Here is an 18,667-nt window from a genome sequence, read left to right as displayed (position 1 = left end):
AGAAGAACAAGGGTGGTATCCAATTGGCCACGGATATCACTGATCTGCCAGTTGTTAAACCATGGAAGACCACACTCTGCTTGTCTATCATCTTTTATAAGCCCGCCCCAGGACTCCCAACTAGCTCATAATAATTATATTCGCATTTCTCACATTGCAACATGGTTTGTTCCAGATGCAAAGTTGCTTGCTTTTGTTGCTTTGATTTCAACTGAAAATCAGCCCCAAGGTAGGGATGGCCATCGGTGCAGTCGCCATCGATGGCGATAATGCAACCAGCTGTCAATAGTAATAAACTATGTGATGGATGACCATTGATAGTTTAACCTATCGATGGTCATCCATTTACTTTGACTGACTGGCCGTGGGCCAATCAGAACTTTGGGGTGGGGCCATGCTCCATTTCCTGGCACTTTGAGAAAAAAAAAAGGAAAAACCTTTGGTTTCCCCCCATTGATGGCAACAGTATTCGACATCGGCCATAAACCATCAATGATATCAAATCATCGATGGCCTTCGCTACCCCAAGGACCCTTCAGTCAGCATTTGTTTTGGCTAAAACGCTGATTTATGTAGAACATTGTGAGCTGCCCAATGCAAATGTAATGCAATATCTTAGGTTTTGCCAAGGTATGGCAACTTATACATGCATTTATAAATGTTCCTAGTATCTCGTACACCCACACTGGGGTGGCCAATCCTGGGATCAGCGGGATCCTGAGATTTGGCCCTAAAAACGCCAGGATTTGAATCCCGGTATTGGACCTTCCAATTCCGGGTTTAGCTGCGCATAAATATTTCTAATGCTGGGCAAATGCCCAGATGTTCCCAACCCCGGCATGCGGTCTGTAGCGGGTAAAGGTGGTGCGGCCTGCGCACCTGAGTCCCGGCCACATGCCCTGTCTGCAGCTTCGGCCGCCCAGCCACCGGCTCTGCTGCTGCCGCCGCCCTCTCCTGGAGGCACTGCTGCGATCTGCCCTGTGCCTGGCCACCTCACATGTAAACCACACACACCCATAGCATGATCTCCTAGCATTTTGATTTGGTTAAACCGTGTACACACGGGCTGGTGGCATAGCGATTTTGAGAGCCGAATCCGATCCACTGTGTGCTACGGCTTAGTAAAAGTTGCCTTTCCTGCACAATTTTTTTTTTTTTTGCCAGGCGATAGCGGGTCCCGGGCGGGTCAGATGGCCATACACTGCTTGGATACATTGCATTAGTGTATGGCCACCTATAGATCTTTAAGACTCTAGGCTCCAATATGGCAGTGATGTCAGTCATTTAAAAAAATATAGTCTCCAGAGTACTGTGTAATTTTGGCACGCTAGCTATTTACAATGATAGATAAATCATTAGTGTTAAGCTTTAGAATTCAAACCAACTGAACCTTTTCCTATACCTTTTTGTTATGTGGGCTGTTGTTGCAAACCCTCTTCTCTGTTACTGGATATGATGCCACATATTGTATTTGCAATGTAAGTCTGCAATTCTGTCAGTCATCATTTAGCGCTTCCTACCACGGCGGCTTGCTGCAGGGGAATAATTGAAAGAATGGTGGACATACTTATATTGCACAATGTTTAGTACTTCATTATAAAGCACCTGGTCTAGTTTACTGTAAATAACGGCTGTACTTGTTCTTTATTTGTATCATAGTAATAAAAACTCACAGCTGGTGTTCTAGTCTAGTTGCTCCATTAACCAGACATCAGCCACAAAATTGAACAATTGAGAAACCCTATGGTTGCTCAGAATGTCCAAAAATTATGAAAACCCAGCCAAAATACCCTACAGAGGTCTTCTGCCTATAACAGCATATAGATGGATGCTGCCAGGTCTTTAAACATAAAACTGTAGGGCTTACATAACTGTTGGGTGATCACAGGGTAGTAGCTAGAGGGGATGGAGGCAAGGATATATTTTTACTGAGGCATTTCTATGTCGACCATAAGCTTGTGTCAACCATTTCAAGGTGTCGACCTTGGGTATGTCCACCTAGATATTGTCTACCCAGTGACTGCATACCAGTAACTTGCAGGGGGAGGCAAACAGATGTGCAGAGGTTAAACTGAACTGGAGTGTAGAGGCACAATGAGCACAGCCAGGACACACCCCAAAGCAGCAATCCAGGACTTCTCGGCCCCAGGACCAGGTAGATAAACACAAAGCATTAGCATGTAGCATGAAACTATCACAGGCAACAATGTGTTGGGCTAACTGGCTTTTAATATAAATGACACTTAATCAGCAACCCACAGAGATCCCCGCCCTCTATGAAATAATCTAATGCAACAATCTAAGCACATAGCAGCTGGACCAGGGGCCAACGTGGCCACCTTCCAAGCAACCACCAGGATGACCATCCCTAGTGGCTGGCACAACTCAGTGACCTAGTGGCCTTGTATCAATTTTTTTTAAATATTATCTTTATTGAAGAGAACGAAGGTTTCAATTTTTTCACTTCGAGAACATAATCTGCTTGTGCTTCGTTCCACTCTAAAACAAATTGGTCATACAAAGACAGTTGTAGATTATCAGGGCAGATCTGTTACTGTATCTCGCAAACTAGAAAATAAACGGTTATACAGTAAAAAAAAAAAAATCGTGATCTGATCTTGTTTGCTTCCAGGAAAAACAGCTTCCTATCATATGACACAGCTATGGCTTGCAACGGTCAAGATCTATTATCAAATGAAAAACAACTTCGTTGAAATCTGTTCTAGTGGAGTATTAATTACGATGTTTCAGCCACATTAGCAAATCTGCGTTTTGGGCGGGTTTTAGGAGCTAGTTTAAAACCTATGAAGCTTCTGCAGAATGTAAGAATATAAAATCTATAGACCCCATTGGAAGAGAAGAACTAGCACCATTGTAATACATTAAGATAGTCCAACCCTGAAACCTAAGTGAAAGGAAATCACATTATGTACCCAGTTAACGATCCACTACTGGAACATCTAATGTGCTTCTATATTTGTCTCATTGAAAAACTGAGTATTTCCCTTTTTAAACAGAATTTAATCCATGGAAATGGCAGACTTGTTCAGTGTAGATTCCTCTTAGCAATCAGGAGTAAAATGGGTTAGACCAGGCATGTCCAAACTATGGCCCTCCAGCTGTTGTGAAACTACAAGTCCCATCATGCCTTGCCACAGTTTTGCTATTTAGGAATGCTAAAACTATGGCAAGGCATGCTGGGATGTGTAGTTTCACAACAGCTGGGGGGCCACAGTTTGGACATCCCTGGGTTAGACTGTTGGAGCACTGCTCAGTGTGTGGATGTCATTATTACAGACAGATGGAGACAGTTGGAATCCACTTTACTTATGGAATCGAACACATGTTCTCAAACAGGGGGGGCGTGGGGAATGTACTATAGTGGCACTTCCCGCTTCACCTGCTTACTAAGGCAAAGCAGGAAGCTTTATCAAGGAGCAGAATTAACTCATTGAGTGCCAACATCTCTTTGAGAGATGTTCCAAATATCCACTAAAATTGCCAGCGTCGCTTACATTTGTTATATACATTTAAAAAAAAAAAAAAAGATAAAAAAGAAAAGATTATCCCCAAGAATAAATATAGCCTTTCATGTGTCTGGAATCTCATGTCCCCTACAAACTCCTTCATGCAATCCTTTTCCAGGCTTAATTAGCAAAGTCTACATAGAAGGCCATTGGTCATTGAAATTAGGCATTTTCTCTGGCAATTTCACTTGTACAGTGATACAAAATCGATTTGACTATATATATATATATATATATATATATATATATATATATATATATATATATATATATATATATATATATATATACACACACATACACACACACACACACATTTTATAATATACACACACATACACCTTTTATAATCCAGCACCCTTGGTTCCAGCACTCTGGAACCCAGGTCCTAATACATTTTATTCAATACACAGTTTTCTTTAAAAATACACAACATTTTGATTTAATATTTGACAACTTGGCAGCGATCTTGGCCACGTTAGGATCATTGTATAATAGATGTATTTTTAGTTACAGCATTTGTCTCGTTTATCTCATGTATTTTTCTTCGTCCAGTTCCCCCACCTCATCTTTTCTGATTATATCCATTGACATTTTTACCATCCTAATAGCCCTCTCTCAGCGATTTAATGACGGGCCAGCCCTGTGTGTCTGGGGTACATTATGCCATAAATAGACATTTGATTTCACAGAATTTCCATTTATTGGTGCAGCTATTTTCAGTCCTCTGTAACACAGCATTTTATTTTTCTCCTGTTGTCAGGGCTGCAGGGATGGTTTATCTAATCCGCCCTTATCAATGGATCTCTGGTGTCTTTACAACAATGTAACCTTCTATATCTAGGACACAGAGCCATTCACATGCCCTTTCTAATGCTGGGTATATACACTAGGCCGATAGCTGGGCAGGGCATATAATGATGCTGATCCTCTGAGCGTTTATCTGATCAATGATCAGGGAGATAGAAATAGCTCCGTGTGAATAGACTTCTAAAGGATCAGGAAGTTGGTGCACGTGCATAGGCTTCTATAGGATCAGGAAGTTGGTGCACGTGCATAGCCTTCTATAGGATCAGGAAGTTGGTGCACGTGCATAGCCTTCTATAGGATCAGGAAGTTGGTGCACGTGCATAGGCCTCTAGAATCAGGAAGTTGGTGCACGTGCATAGGCCTCTATAGAATCAGGAAGTTGGTGCACGTGCATGGGCCTCTATAGAATCAGGAAGTTGGTGCACATGCATGGGCCTCTATAGGATCAGGAAGTTGGTGCACGTGCATAGCCTTCTATAGGATCAGGAAGTTGGTGCACGTGCATAGGCCTCTATAGGATCAGGAAGTTTGTGCACGTGCATAGGCCTCTATAGGATCAGGAAGTTTGTGCACGTGCATAGGCCTCTATAGGATCAGGAAGTTGGTGCACGTGCATAGCCTTCTATAGGATCAGGAAGTTGGTGCACGTGCATAGCCTTCTATAGGATCAGGAAGTTGGTGCACGTGCATAGCCTTCTATAGGATCAGGAAGTTGGTGCACGTGCATAGCCTTCTATAGGATCAGGAAGTTGGTGCACGTGCATAGCCTTCTATAGGATCAGGAAGTTGGTGCACGTGCATAGGCTTCTATAGGATCAGGAAGTTGGTGCACGTGCATAGGCTTCAATAGGATCAGGAAGTTGGTGCACGTGCATAGGCCTCTATAGGATCAGGAAGTTGGTGCACGTGCATAGGCTTCAATAGGATCAGGAAGTTGGTGCACGTGCATAGGCCTCTATAGGATCAGGAAGTTGGTGCACGTGCATAGGCTTCAATAGGATCACGAAGTTGGTGCACGTGCATAGCCTTCTATAGGATCAGGAAGTTGGTGCACGTGCATAGGCTTCTATAGGATCAGGAAGTTGGTGCACGTGCATAGGCTTCTATAGGATCAGGAAGTTGGCGCACGTGCATAGGCCTCTATAGGATCAGGAAGTTGGTGCACGTGCATAGGCTTCTATAGGATCAGGAAGTTGGCATCTTAAATATGAAACTTAAATAGTATAATCTAAGATGCTACTTCCCGATCCGGCTGTTACCTGATAATTTTAAGCCGTTTATCGACTAATGCTACTGCAACTGCATTCACATCTATACAATCATCGGGGCAATCAGCCAATTTCTGGTAAACGGCCTGGCATATAGGTTTATGTACCCAACTTTATACAGGTTGAGTATCCATTATCCAAATACCCATTATCCAAATGATTCCGAAAAACATAGTTTCCAAAATGTACTTTTATTTTATATTTGTTTGCGAAAAACCTACTGGCTACATCTGTAACTGGCACTACTGGGGAAATAACATGTAACTGGCACTACTGGCTATATCTGTAACTGGCACTACTGGGGAAATAACATGTAACTGGCACTAAATATGTGCAAGGACATGATTGCTTGGCATTCAAATTGCCTGAGATTGTACACAAACTTTGTTTCATGTTTCAAAACCTTGTTTCATGCACAAATAAAATATATTTGTGTGTATTTCATGAGTCTGATGTGTTTGTCCAACCTAAATGCAGGATACCTCATTCAAATATAAAAATATTACAAAATACGGAATAATCCATTATCCAAAATTCTTCTGGTCCCCAGCGTTTTGGATAAGGGATACTCAACCTGTATTAAAATGCAAGGACATTTCTCTATGGGGGCATTACATACTAGAGTTTGTATCACCTTGTTGAACAATGAACCTGTAATAATGTGTTTTTATACACGTGAACGAATCTTCAGTAGGCTGTTTGTTTCTGCTATTTGATGAAATGAATGAACGCGTATGTTGGTTCCCGGTGGTCTCTGTATTTGTCACAACATTACAGTAGTTGGACGGGGGAATCTGATATTCTCTCCAATGTACAGTAGAGTTTCTGATAGTCACAGTGCCCTGCTTTGTCCTGTACCTCATCGTGTCCTTGGATAACTGTGGTTTCAACCACCGTTCCAAACGAAAACCCAAAGGAACGTCTCACACGTGTGAGAGGCATACGTCCTCTCCTAATATGGTGCGGTTTGATGAAAAACAGTCCCTTCAGTAAGCAGATTGGTATATAGTATAGTACAAATGTTGTTCCTGTCTGTGTACTTTGCTCTTATCTTTGGTTTTCTTATTCTATAAAACTTCATACTGTTAGTGAAGACTTTCCATGGAAAGAGGGTCAGTATGACACTGTACCGCGTTGTCACTACGACACTGTACCGCGTTGTCACTACGACGCTGTACCGCGTTGTCACTACGACGCTGTACCGCGTTGTCACTACGACGCTGTACCGCGTTGTCACTACGACGCTGTACCGCGTTGTCACTACGACGCTGTACCGCGTTGTCACTACGACGCTGTACCGCGTTGTCACTACGACGCTGTACCGCGTTGTCACTACGACGCTGTACCGCGTTGTCACTACGACGCTGTACCGCGTTGTCACTACGACGCTGTACCGCGTTGTCACTACGACGCTGTACCGCGTTGTCACTACGACATTTAGTTTCTATACTTTTTTTTTCTTCTTTTAGAAAAGTTTCAGCCATAATGTAATTAACCACTAGCCTGCAAATTCCCAACTAGAAGACTGGGCGTGGTGATATGGGGGGCAGGGGGGTTAGTGTATGCCTGAGACTTATGCCCCGCCCCCACCCGCACTGCTAGTTGGTAATGGGCCGGTGAACAAGTAGTTCACCGCGCCCACTCACAACAAGCGGCTGCACATGCACATAAAAGTATATGCACAGTTGCTCACCATTGCTCCTCTGAGCGAACACGCAAGGGAGAATGGCGATAAGAATCGGCCACCTAGTATCACATGCGATACATCGCACGCGATAAAAAGCACCATGTGCCACTGACAGGAGCACGTGCGACTTATCTTACGTGCATTCTGTCCGACGACCTGTTCGACAGGCATGGGTCCGCACTACAAATGAGATGTCATACGCATGCGATTTGGGCTGATTTCACCCGAGAGTTTGATTACTGCATTTGGTTTTTTTTTTTTTTTTTGATGAAGTCAAACGAGTCTAATGTGGGCTACGCACCAGGACGACCCGCTCAGGATCACGATGTGAGCGGGTCATCAGTGTTTCTTCCGACCCGCTCACGATGACGCGGGGGGCAGGACCCGCTCACAATGTGCACCGTGAGAGGGTCTGATCCGATGGCGACTCGCACCCGGGAGTATGGTCGTTTCCAGATCCTACCTGCAGCAGAACAACCGACCGACCCGCGGGACCGCGCATTTGATCCGTATCGGTCCCTGCCAGGACAGAAAAGGGCCCCATCACCACACAATCTACATCCAATCGGTCGTAATTGGATCTAGATTGATGGGATCGGACCCTTGTCATCCTTCTGTGTACCCAGAATATCACAGAAAAAGCAAAAACCAAAGGAAATAAATGCATGAAAAAGGCTTAGAAACGTCTGATTCTAAGCGGTGGTATTATACATGTGCGATATGAGTCATTCCATTATTAGAACAATGGAACCGTGTTCTATGCTTCCTACACCCGCCTCAATCATTACTTAACGGGTTGTATTTAAGTGATGCCTTTATTGTGTAAGAGCTTGTGAATGTTTATAACCTGTTTGTTTACATAAGACGGAAGCGAGTCGTGCATCTTAGCCGGACCACCTCGACACTTCTTCCACGCGTCCGTAGTAATCAAAGGACGAATGGAGAAGCTGGATGAGATTCACGATTTTTTTTTTATTTCCAATTTACAGACAATGTGTCCTGTCTGGTGGGTTAGAGGAACTGTCTGTGGCGCTGACATCAGATTAAATCTCATTCACCTTAACGCCTCTCCATTTCTTGGTCAGATGGGTTCGGAGATAACCAGCTGCATCTGGTAATGAAGTGTCATTTTGATGAGACATTTAAGATTAGGTTGACATGCTCTATTATAGATGTCACTTTTACACCCCAGCTCCTTTCTTTTCTGTGTTTGGAGACATAATGGGCAAAATAAAGTAATTTAATAAGTCCGTTTTCCACATAGCTACAGTACATATACGTATAGTTGTCCATAATGGACCATTTGCATGTCTTCTCCCACGGTATATTAAATCCCATTTGTTGTTTGATTTAGCCACTCAGTCTTGTTTGGCAGCAGGAACTTCGGGTTACCTCCTTCTATAGCGCAATAATTAGTTGAAAAAGGAGTAGACGTTTGGGTTTGTACCGTTGTGCAGTAAATGTGGCCTTGGGTCCCTCTAATGGAGTTTTACACTTGTATAGGAACAACAACCTTGACGTCAGTTCAGCCATTTTGTGCTCTCCTTCCATTTTATGTTTAGTAAGTTCATATGGAATGATGTCTGAGGTAAAACTTACACAACGTATAAATGAAAATCAAGACAATTCATCAGTTTACATTGTTCCATAGCAGTCTGTCCAGAGAATATGGTCACCCGCAGGTGACCATAATACTCCCAGTCCTCGTTCAGAGGTGGTTCCATCTTGTTCCAGTAGATAGATGAACATTTTGTTTCTTGTGTATTATAAATGGCATAAAAGCAGGATGTTCAGGACATGACACGGACCTTCACACCGGCCAATTTAGTGTTTGTGTTTCTCAATATCCTCCCAAGACCTCCTGGCTTAACCCTGGCAGACTATTACCCTCATTACCCGCCACAACCTTTGGAATTTATACCCAAGCCCATTTGCTTAACTTGACTTATTTCATCAATAAAACGAAAAAATCTGCGTAAAAGTTAATAAAACTGTCTAAACCTGTATACCTATAACTATTGCACACGCTATGGGGCAGACACAGTACAATGTAGCATGTTGCATGTCGCTTATAGTGTGAAACCGTGCTGGTTTTTTGCTTGTTCTATAATGTCTGCTAGTAAGAAATAAGTGTGGTTGGTCGGACTGCTTTAACGGTAGCTCACTGCCTGCCCATGGCTAGTTGCCTGGGGATTAGGGAACCCAGCCACCAGATATTCCTACACCTTGAAAAGACGAGTAATAGTTGAAATGCATAGGAGGGAGTGACTGCGGAACATTGCAATAGAGACTGGGCCAGATTCTCTAAGCTTCAAAAGTGATAAAATATAGAGTGATAAACAGCCAGCCAATCAGCTCCTGCCTGACATTTTTCAAACTCAGTCTGTGACATGGCAGGTAGGAGCTGATTGGCTGGCTGTTTATCACTCTCCATTTTATCACTTTTGAAGCTTAGAGAATCCGGCCCTGTGTCTTTGCATCAGTGTGAGTGCCATGTTCTAGCCACCAAGGATATACAGGAAAGATCCCCACCCCACCCTTCTGAACATTTGACTGCAGCTACTCCCAATGTATAAATGCCACCCTTTTTATCCTCCTAAAAATCCTTGTCCATTACATAACATTTCCGCAATTAATCTTCGCGACCTGGCATTACCCCTGCAAATTAGGGGCATGTGCTTATTGGAATTGTCCCATCCGTTCTGTTGTCTATACAGTTCCCCCACATCCCAGCAGTAACAGCACCCTCCCGTTGCCATCATTTTCAGGTACATATGCACCGGCAGTCCCCTCCAGCTGTCATGCATGAATCCTCCTGGTCACAGTGCCATCTGCCAGATGAGCGCCACATCATGTTAGGTGCAGATGAGGAGGGGGGATTGCTCCCCCGTCGCTGCCCACAGCAGTGAAGGTAGATATGTCGGAGCAGTCTCTCAGAGTTAATGGCTCTTCTGCTTGGCCTGTTGCCCAGTTTATTCTATTCAGCTGGGTTCCATACAAGCACGGATAGACCCTTTCATGCGGGAGGGGTGTAATGCTGTCACCATGTTTATTTAACCTCTCCGGTGCTGGGATTAGGGCTAGGTAAACCGGCCACAGTACTCTATATTCCCAGGACCTCATCCGTGACCTTGAGTTGCAGCTGAGAGGGTGCAGTCTGGTCGCTGGATCATTATCAGCCATCTGCGGTTTAAGCACTAGTCAAAACCCATTAGGTCAAATCATGCCTGATGCCGTAATGTTGAAGCCGTTACACCTTTTGTAGCTGTCACAGGTTCAGGCCCCTCCCTCACCAGAGTCTTTATGTAAATGAGCTCGGCATCCCCTGATTGCAAAGTAAAACTAAATTCTCTTATGTGACTATTTAATGTGTCCATAGCATGTCCCGTATTCACGCAGTGTTCCCTGTGTTTTGCAGTGGGTTGCGGCTAGAACCGCTTCTGTTTTTGTGAGTTTTCCCATCATGCACTGGGTCCTCATATACCTGAAGAGGGGGAATATAAATCTGTGGCGAGCGAAGCTGCAATAAAATAAAATAACCTACGTACAATAAATAACGATTTGAAGGCATCTAATTACTTAAACCCTCGCCTAACGTCAGTATTGATAAAATATATTGTAACATCTGTGACATAACTATTTGTGGTAATATTCTATTGTAGAGACAATAACCATGTAATATAGATACACAACAAGGCGTTGTTGTACAGAATGTTTTGTATAGTAGAACACTGTTCAGAAAGTAAGCGAACATTGGGGTTTATTCTAGTTCATTCTTTCTGACAAAATCCTTCTTAGATGGACAAAACCATGTGCACTGCAGGGGGGCAGATGTAACATATGCAGATAGAATAAGATTTGGGTGAGTTATTTTGTTTCTGTGCAGGGAAAATACTGACTGCTTTATTTTACACTGCAATATAGATCTCACTTTGAAGAAAAACCCCACCCAAATCTAATTCTCTCTGCACAAGTAACATCTGCCCCACCCGCAGTGCACATGGTTTTGTCCATCTAAGAAGGATTTTGTCAGAAAGAATGAACTAGAATAAACCCCATTGTGAGGACATACAGAATCCTCACCGATATGGGCCCAGTTGTGAACTGAACTTGTGACCTCAGTGCTCAATTCAAACGAATGATGTATCAAGCTTCAAAAAGTAGAGAGTAATAAACAGTCAGCCAATCAACTCCTACCTGCTATGTTACATGCTAGGTTTGAAGAATGACAAGTAGGAGCTGATTGGCAGGCTATTTATCACTCTCTACTTTATCACTTTTTGAAGTTTGATACATCTGGTACGAAATCCCTTAAAATACAGTAGGTTTGAGTTTACGTAGTTTGCTGACTTGCCCTGCTCCTCTCCCACGCATTATGAAGGGGGGGCATTGTGTCCACCACCCACTGAACGTTGACATGGTTAATGTTGACACAAGCATTAGGTCGACAGTCAAAAGGTCCTGATTTCATGTCCTACCATCCATTACAGTGCTGGGGAGAATAAAATAGTGTCCGAAGCATGATCGACCCTGTGGCCCTTAACCCTGTCGACCTTCAGTGGTAGTCCCAATGCATGTCGACGTAAATTAGGCCGACCCAATGACCCATGCACTTACTCGGTATGGGCCATTAGTTTGGCACCGTCTAGTTATTAGGTCGACCACTATTAGGTCACTACATGGAAAGTCAACATGCTCAAATGGTCGACATAAGCAAAAGCTAGACATGGTGAAAGGTTGACGTGAGTTATTCATGGTTTTTGGTGACATTGACACCGTATAGCTGTACCGCGCCCCCTGGTGGTTCTACTAGTGATGACAAATGATCATTGTTACTGCTGGCAGACATGTATATGGGATTGGAAGGCCAATGGTGTTCGGAACGTGGCCTTAATAGGAATAATATATTTTTTTTTGTTAGAATAAAGTTTAGTTTTGAAGTCATCAGAGTGTGTTCGCTCTCATGTCTCTCGGGATAATCACTTTACAGTGTTTGCCTATGAATATTTCAGTCCTAATGGCCAATAATGTATGTGAGCGCACTTAAACCAAATCAATATGTAAAAAAAAACATCAATTAAATAATGAGCGAATGGCAATAAGTGTGTGTTAGGTCCTAGGGGAGGTGGCGTCCTCCATGTGAGTGCTGATATACTGTATGGATAGGTCCTAGGGGAGGTGGCGTCCTCCATTTGAGTGCTGATATACTGTATGGATAGGTCCTAGGGGAGGTGGCGTCCTCCATGTGAGTGCTGATATACTGTATGGATAGGTCCTAGGGGAGGTGGCGTCCTCCATGTGAGTGCTGATATACTGTATGGATGGAGCCAAGTCATTCGTGTGCTTATTAAACCAATCTGTCCTGAAGCAGAGTAACTATAATTCCACTAGGTACAAATGCTACTAGACCACCACCTCTTACACTGAATGGACTGGAGCTGCTAACCCTAAAATCCCTTCTCTTTCATTTTCTCTTTGCTTCTGCAGCCGCACCGACTTGCAGGTTCTAGTGCGAAGCGCACAGGACCGCACATTGCGGACCCCGCACTCCGCCTCCGGTCCCCCGCCCCACCGCTGCCCTGCTTTCCCGAGATTCCAGTTTCAGTGAAAATGGTGTCAACTTGGGAAAAACCAGGGAGAACAAGGCAGTAAAAAAATGGACATGGGTAGGAAGATCCACCAAAATCCCGGGTTTAAAACTCCTGCGTGTGACCTGGGATTTGGGTGGAAAAGGGATTTGTTGCCTCTTTAGCTGAATACAAGTTATTAAGACCATGTAGCTCGCTGTGCATTTCATTAAATAAAATGACCATTCTTAAAGCAAAATTGCAGAAACGCTGGATGTCTGTTAAATGTATGTGACCCAAACACACCTATTTATTTGAGGCAACATGGTACATTTGAGCTTCAGTTTGGGAGAACGTGTAATGCCTGTTTATCTGAAGTAACATTCATTAGTTTGGTTGCTACGGGTAACCATGCTTACGTATCTTTGCATTACTTTCTCTACAGGTGTTACCTCTCGGCATTCAAAACCGATGTAATGCAACCGTGCAGTTTTCACTTTTGCTGATGATGTCGCAAAACAGATCACAGGGGTATCCTATTGCCGATGTTATTTTAACACGTGGCAAAAAATGGGCTTGAATAATGGCGCCCTAGAGTATCAGAATTTTTTTCACGGCAGTCCTAGGCCATAAGTCTATTATTGAGAAATTTAGAGAGAATTTTTTTTTTCATGTAAATTGTGAAAAATAGATTTTTACTGTTCCTTCTAGGAACTAGGGCAGGCAGGGTGCCGCTGCATGGGGCAGCATAAGGAGGGTGGACCGGCTGCCACCGTCAAGAAAAGGGGTGGGGTCAGCCACCGGCGTCACTGAAGGGGGCGGGCCTGTCCACCCCGAAGGCTCTACACTGCCGGGGAAGCGCCGGGCATCGCTATCTATAGCGGCATGGGCTTCCCCGGTCACACCAGAGGGGTCGGAGGCAGGCTGTTTTAGCGGGGCGCTGCCAGAGGGGCAGGGCGCATAAAACAGCCTAGCGGGAACACTAATTCTGTAAATTGTGTTTATAGGTCTTATGCTGGGTACACACTAATAGATAAATCTGCAGATATATCTCCATACACACTGCCCGGTCTATCGGAACTGACATACCAAATGGGCAGGCACATTTGCATGCTCCCGCCCACTAAGCTGTCAATCACCGACTGCTCCTGATGCGGCTGTGCGGGCGGCCATACAAACAGCATGATGCCCCAATATATCTTTAGATATATCGGGCATAGGCTGTGGTGCATAGCCGACACGATACATCTGTGAACGTCACTGTTCACAAATATATTGCGTGTAAACTATTGCTATCAGCTGATAATACATGAAATACGGGATAAATTCCCGGACCCATGTGTATATCGCCACAAAAATGGGTCTCCGTTGCTATGAGAATAAAATGCACAAGCCACATCTGCTGATTAAAATGATATGGGGCGTGCCTATATTCTGTGTGTGTCTGGGCCTGTATGTGCATATGAAATGGAGCATTTAAAGTGTTTTCATTTTGTATGCAGATGCAGTCACACACAGAATATAAGCAAGCCACATATAATTTTCATCTGCGTATGTTTCGAGAATAAGAGGAAGCTACAGAGTCACTCAGTCAGTTTAGGAGGCGAGATATATGTGGACATCTGTATTGGCGGCATTAAATTACCACTGCTAATAGGATGCCCTCTATAGTCTGCAATTATGATATCATCATACAAATACAAGACCACTTGGGCACAGGCTAACTGTTATTAATATGTAACCCTGGTTATAGCCTTTAGTTACCATTTTAATGGCTGATCAGAGGAATCATCTCACATCGAGATTCTGCGCAATTCACTATTTTGCCTTTTTCTTGGTTCCCTGAGTTGATCTCCTGTGTTATGTACTGTATATTGCTGAGGTTTCTCTGTGCACATTAGAATGTTATTGGTGGAGTCTCTGAACCATCAGCTCCAGATGGAGTCTGTATACTGTGTATATACACATCTGTTACACACACCGAGGTTTAACTAACCCTGGGAAGCCGTCCTGTGCTAAACAGTCTGCGGCTAATTTTATAGCATCTTTTTGTATTTATTCTTGACAGTTGTACAATTTCTTTTTATATTCAGATTAGGACAAATCCAGCATTTTATTTGGTACTTGTGTGTACAGAAGGTTTCTTTCTAAACCTCTGTGTTTCCAGACATGGAGGATTAAGGATGTTTAACAAGATTTGCCTAGAGTAAAAGGTTTACCCACAGTGCCTGTTCTCTGAGCCGGGCGATCCCTCCACCCCCAACCCGTGACATAGTTGCATTCCTCCTTGGCCAGTAGGCATTCCGTTTCATTGTACCCTTCACAGATCACGTTGGGAATAACAGGCGGACTAGATTTACTCGCTTCTAGATGACCAGGGCCCAAGGTACCTGAAGCAGCTTCTGAACCCTTATTGTCCCACTCGATTGCTGCGATCGGTTGATGAAGGTCTTCAAACAGTATCCAGAATTTCCCTGAATTCATCTTGCAGTTGAGCTTTCAGCGCTGTTGCTCAGACTCTATGGAACTCTCTTCCCCGAACAATTGGAGAAGCTTCCACTCTGGAAACATTCAAAAATAGACCCAAGACTTTCCTGTTCACCCAAGCGTTTCACTTATGTCCCTTGTTAAGATGGTTTTGTATTTCGTGTTCTAAAGGCTAATGCAAGCACTTTGAGTCCAATTAGGAGAAAAGTGCTATATAAATAACTATTATTATTATTATAATTATTATATTACAAGCAGTGACACCATGATTATCTTGTACAAGGAAATTGATTCAGTGTTTCAAAATAATATGAAGTCTACAACATTACCTGCTGTGATGTCTGTGGTCACCTACTTAATGATTATGGGCGGGATGTATTAAAATACATCGCTGCCCTCCCGCCGCGATGCTACCGCATATGTACTAACATATGCGGCTGGCATCGCGGTGCGGTGAGGTAGGCCCCCCGCGATACCTGTACTGTGGTGTGCGGGGGTCTCCGTCACCTTCCTGCCACCTCCTGCTCCCCTCACGCCGGGGACAGCTAAGCAGGCTGTCCCCGGCGTCTCCTCCTCCCCACTACAGCCGGAAGGACGTCCGGCTGCTTCACTAGGGAGAGGAGGGGTTTACCTTCCGGGGGCCAGGAGGACCTTTCAGGAAGGTAAGCCGGAGGGGGGTCGGCGAGGTGACCGGTTTGCGTCGGAGGCGGCGGGCGGCGAAAAGAAGCCCATAGGCTTCTATAAGGTATCGCCACCCAAAGGTGGCGATACCCTACAATGCGGTATCGGTGCGGCCGGGTTTTGATACATAGGAAAATGCGGTAAAACCGGCGTTTTACCGCATTTTCAGTTTGATACATCTCGCCCTATGTGCAAAATACATTTTGAATGGACCTAGACATCACAAAGCCCCAAAAATAAGGAACCTGCCTTACCTGTTATATAATTGTTCATGTGCTAAACTGTTACTCTATTGCGCTCCAAAGGGAACATTCTGTTGTTCCTGCACACCCAAATGCCCATCTAAAATGTTGGGCACAATAATGATTTCCGCTCTCATCATCCCCAAATGCACTGGGTTCAGTAAAGCTGCTAAACCGGTTTAAACTATTCGGCATCACATGGAAAATGCGGTTTGGGCCCCTAAAATACACCCTTTAGCGACAATTTATTCATGCCACCTAAGGGTGCGGGCAGAAATAATGAGCGGCCATGTTTTTCATGCCTCATTGGAACAAAAATTAAATCGGGCATCCAATAGTTCCAGCTGCACTAAAAACAATTAATTTGCCCCTATTAGTACTTTGTGCGGATTAACAGATCGACCGTGTATTGGTAAATAGGCCAACGTTATATGGTTACAAAAGATTTACGCACGAACGGTCAACATGGCTTAAGCTTGACCTGTTCGAAAGGTCGATATGATCAGAGGTGTCTCACAAGAAGTCAACACATATTTTTTTTTTACCTTATCCGACCACCATCAGTAGAAAGGTCATGGGTCAATGGGTTTACAATGTCTAGGTTGAAAAAAGGTCAACGCTATTTTGAAAAAAAAAATTGGGTGTCAAATTGTAGTTTTCAACACATAAGGCCATAAATAGTGCATTGCATCCCATTGCATGACCTTCTTTGGTCAAAGTGCCTCATTCAGCTGCCGATACGCTCAACACAGATCAAAGTTCCCAATCATAGTCCACATGGAAGATAGAGGGGTCGATCCTATTAACCCTGAAGGGTGCGGATGATTCGCCGAGTGCGAATCATCACGACACCCGGCACACTTTATGGCGGGCCAAAGTCGCTGAAAAGTGCTCGCACCGCCATACAGGTGAATTCAGGGAATTTCAGGGAAGGGTGCGTGAAAACGGCACCCGAACGGCAACTCGCACCATTCGTAGTTAATAGGATCGACCCCAGAGTATGAAAAAGTAAAAATAAAAAATGCTAATAATTCCCAAAACTCATGCTGACCCTATTCGGGGTCAAGCATTGTCATGGCGACCATTTCATCCTGCAGGCCTTTTGTCCTCATCAACCGTATGCATGTTGACCTACAGTATTGACTGTCAATATTTTAACTGTTGATCGATCATCTGGATACCCAGTAGAAACTTATACCTGCTCTCAACGGGTTATGTTTCCCAATAGATGTTCACGTGAATAGTAAGTAAATCAGATGTTGACCTTTCTACATACTGACCCAGAGGCAGAACTGCCATTGGTGCAGCAGGTGATGATGCGACATCAGTACTTACTGCTCATTGCTCGGCGCGCACACTGGGCGGCTTTTGAGCTGAAAGACGCTCAAACCGCAAAACTGATCTGTCAGCTGAAAATCGCCCAGTGAGTATGGGCCTTAAGACAGTAGATGCTCTAGATCAGGCATGTCCAACGTTGGCCCGCCAGATGTTATTAAACTACACATCCCAGCATGCTTTGCAATAGTTTTAGCATTCTCTAATAGCAAAACTGCGGCAAAGCATGTTGGGATGTGTAGTTTCACAACATCTGGAGGGCCAACGTTGGACATGCCTGCTCCAGATGGATATTTGTGTTATAATTCAGAGGCTGTACAGTCAGCGCAGACTCCATACAAAGGGGATTTCCCAGTGCGTTTAAAATATTACTGGTGCTGCACTAACCTGTGTTCAGTAAAGCCTTAGTAATTAGACGTTGCTTTAATTAATCTGTAAAACCAAAACAAATGTGTTCTCGTCGTGTCTGCTGAGTCCTTGTTGTTTTCAAGATGCTAATCCCCAAAATGTTATCCCTAAAATCCATAATGATTTGTATATTGTTTAGTTGCTCAGTGTAGCCTCCATTTTGTGCAGTTCACCTCATTTATATCCTCTTGCTGTGAGATCCGACCATTATAAAGTAATGGGGTAGTAAATCTGGTGACTCCATAGAGCCACTTTCACAGCAGAATGAATTTAATACTAAAAGCTTAATTTTAAATGGATGGTAACAGATGTGTTTGTTTGTACAGTGTGTACGTACATGTGTGTGTGTGTGTGTATGTATGTATACAGTGGCGCAACTAGGAACAATGCACCCCCCCCCCCTGCGGATTTCAGGCCGCCGCCTCCTCTAGCATCCCTGAAAACTGTCTGCTGTATGGGGGCAGCCATTTTGTGTGGGGCAGTTTTCATTAGCACTGCTGTTCAGCAGACGGAGCCAGGAGCAGAAGGAGACGGATATTGTTATGACTGCTTGTGGAAAATATTGGCTATATAAAAAAAAATTACGATAAAATAATAAAGGTCGTCTTACCGAAAAGAATGTTACTGCAGACCGTAATAGGTTCCCACCTATAAC

General features: G+C 43.9%; 1 protein-coding gene across 3 annotated transcripts in view; it reads left to right on the top strand.

Annotated features, from left to right (window-relative positions):
- The window catches only part of GNAO1 (G protein subunit alpha o1), a 176,163-nt gene that overhangs the window by 91,394 nt on the left and 66,102 nt on the right, over positions 1-18,667 (top strand). The gene's annotated exons all lie outside the window — the stretch shown is intronic.

The sequence above is a fragment of the Crinia signifera genome, chromosome 11 (genome assembly GCF_055691185.1).
Source record: "Crinia signifera chromosome 11, ASM5569118v1, whole genome shotgun sequence".
In the NCBI taxonomy this organism is placed as follows: Eukaryota; Metazoa; Chordata; class Amphibia; order Anura; family Myobatrachidae; genus Crinia; species Crinia signifera.
Note: the sequence above shows the minus strand (reverse complement) of the source record. Positions and strands in the feature narration are given on the sequence as shown.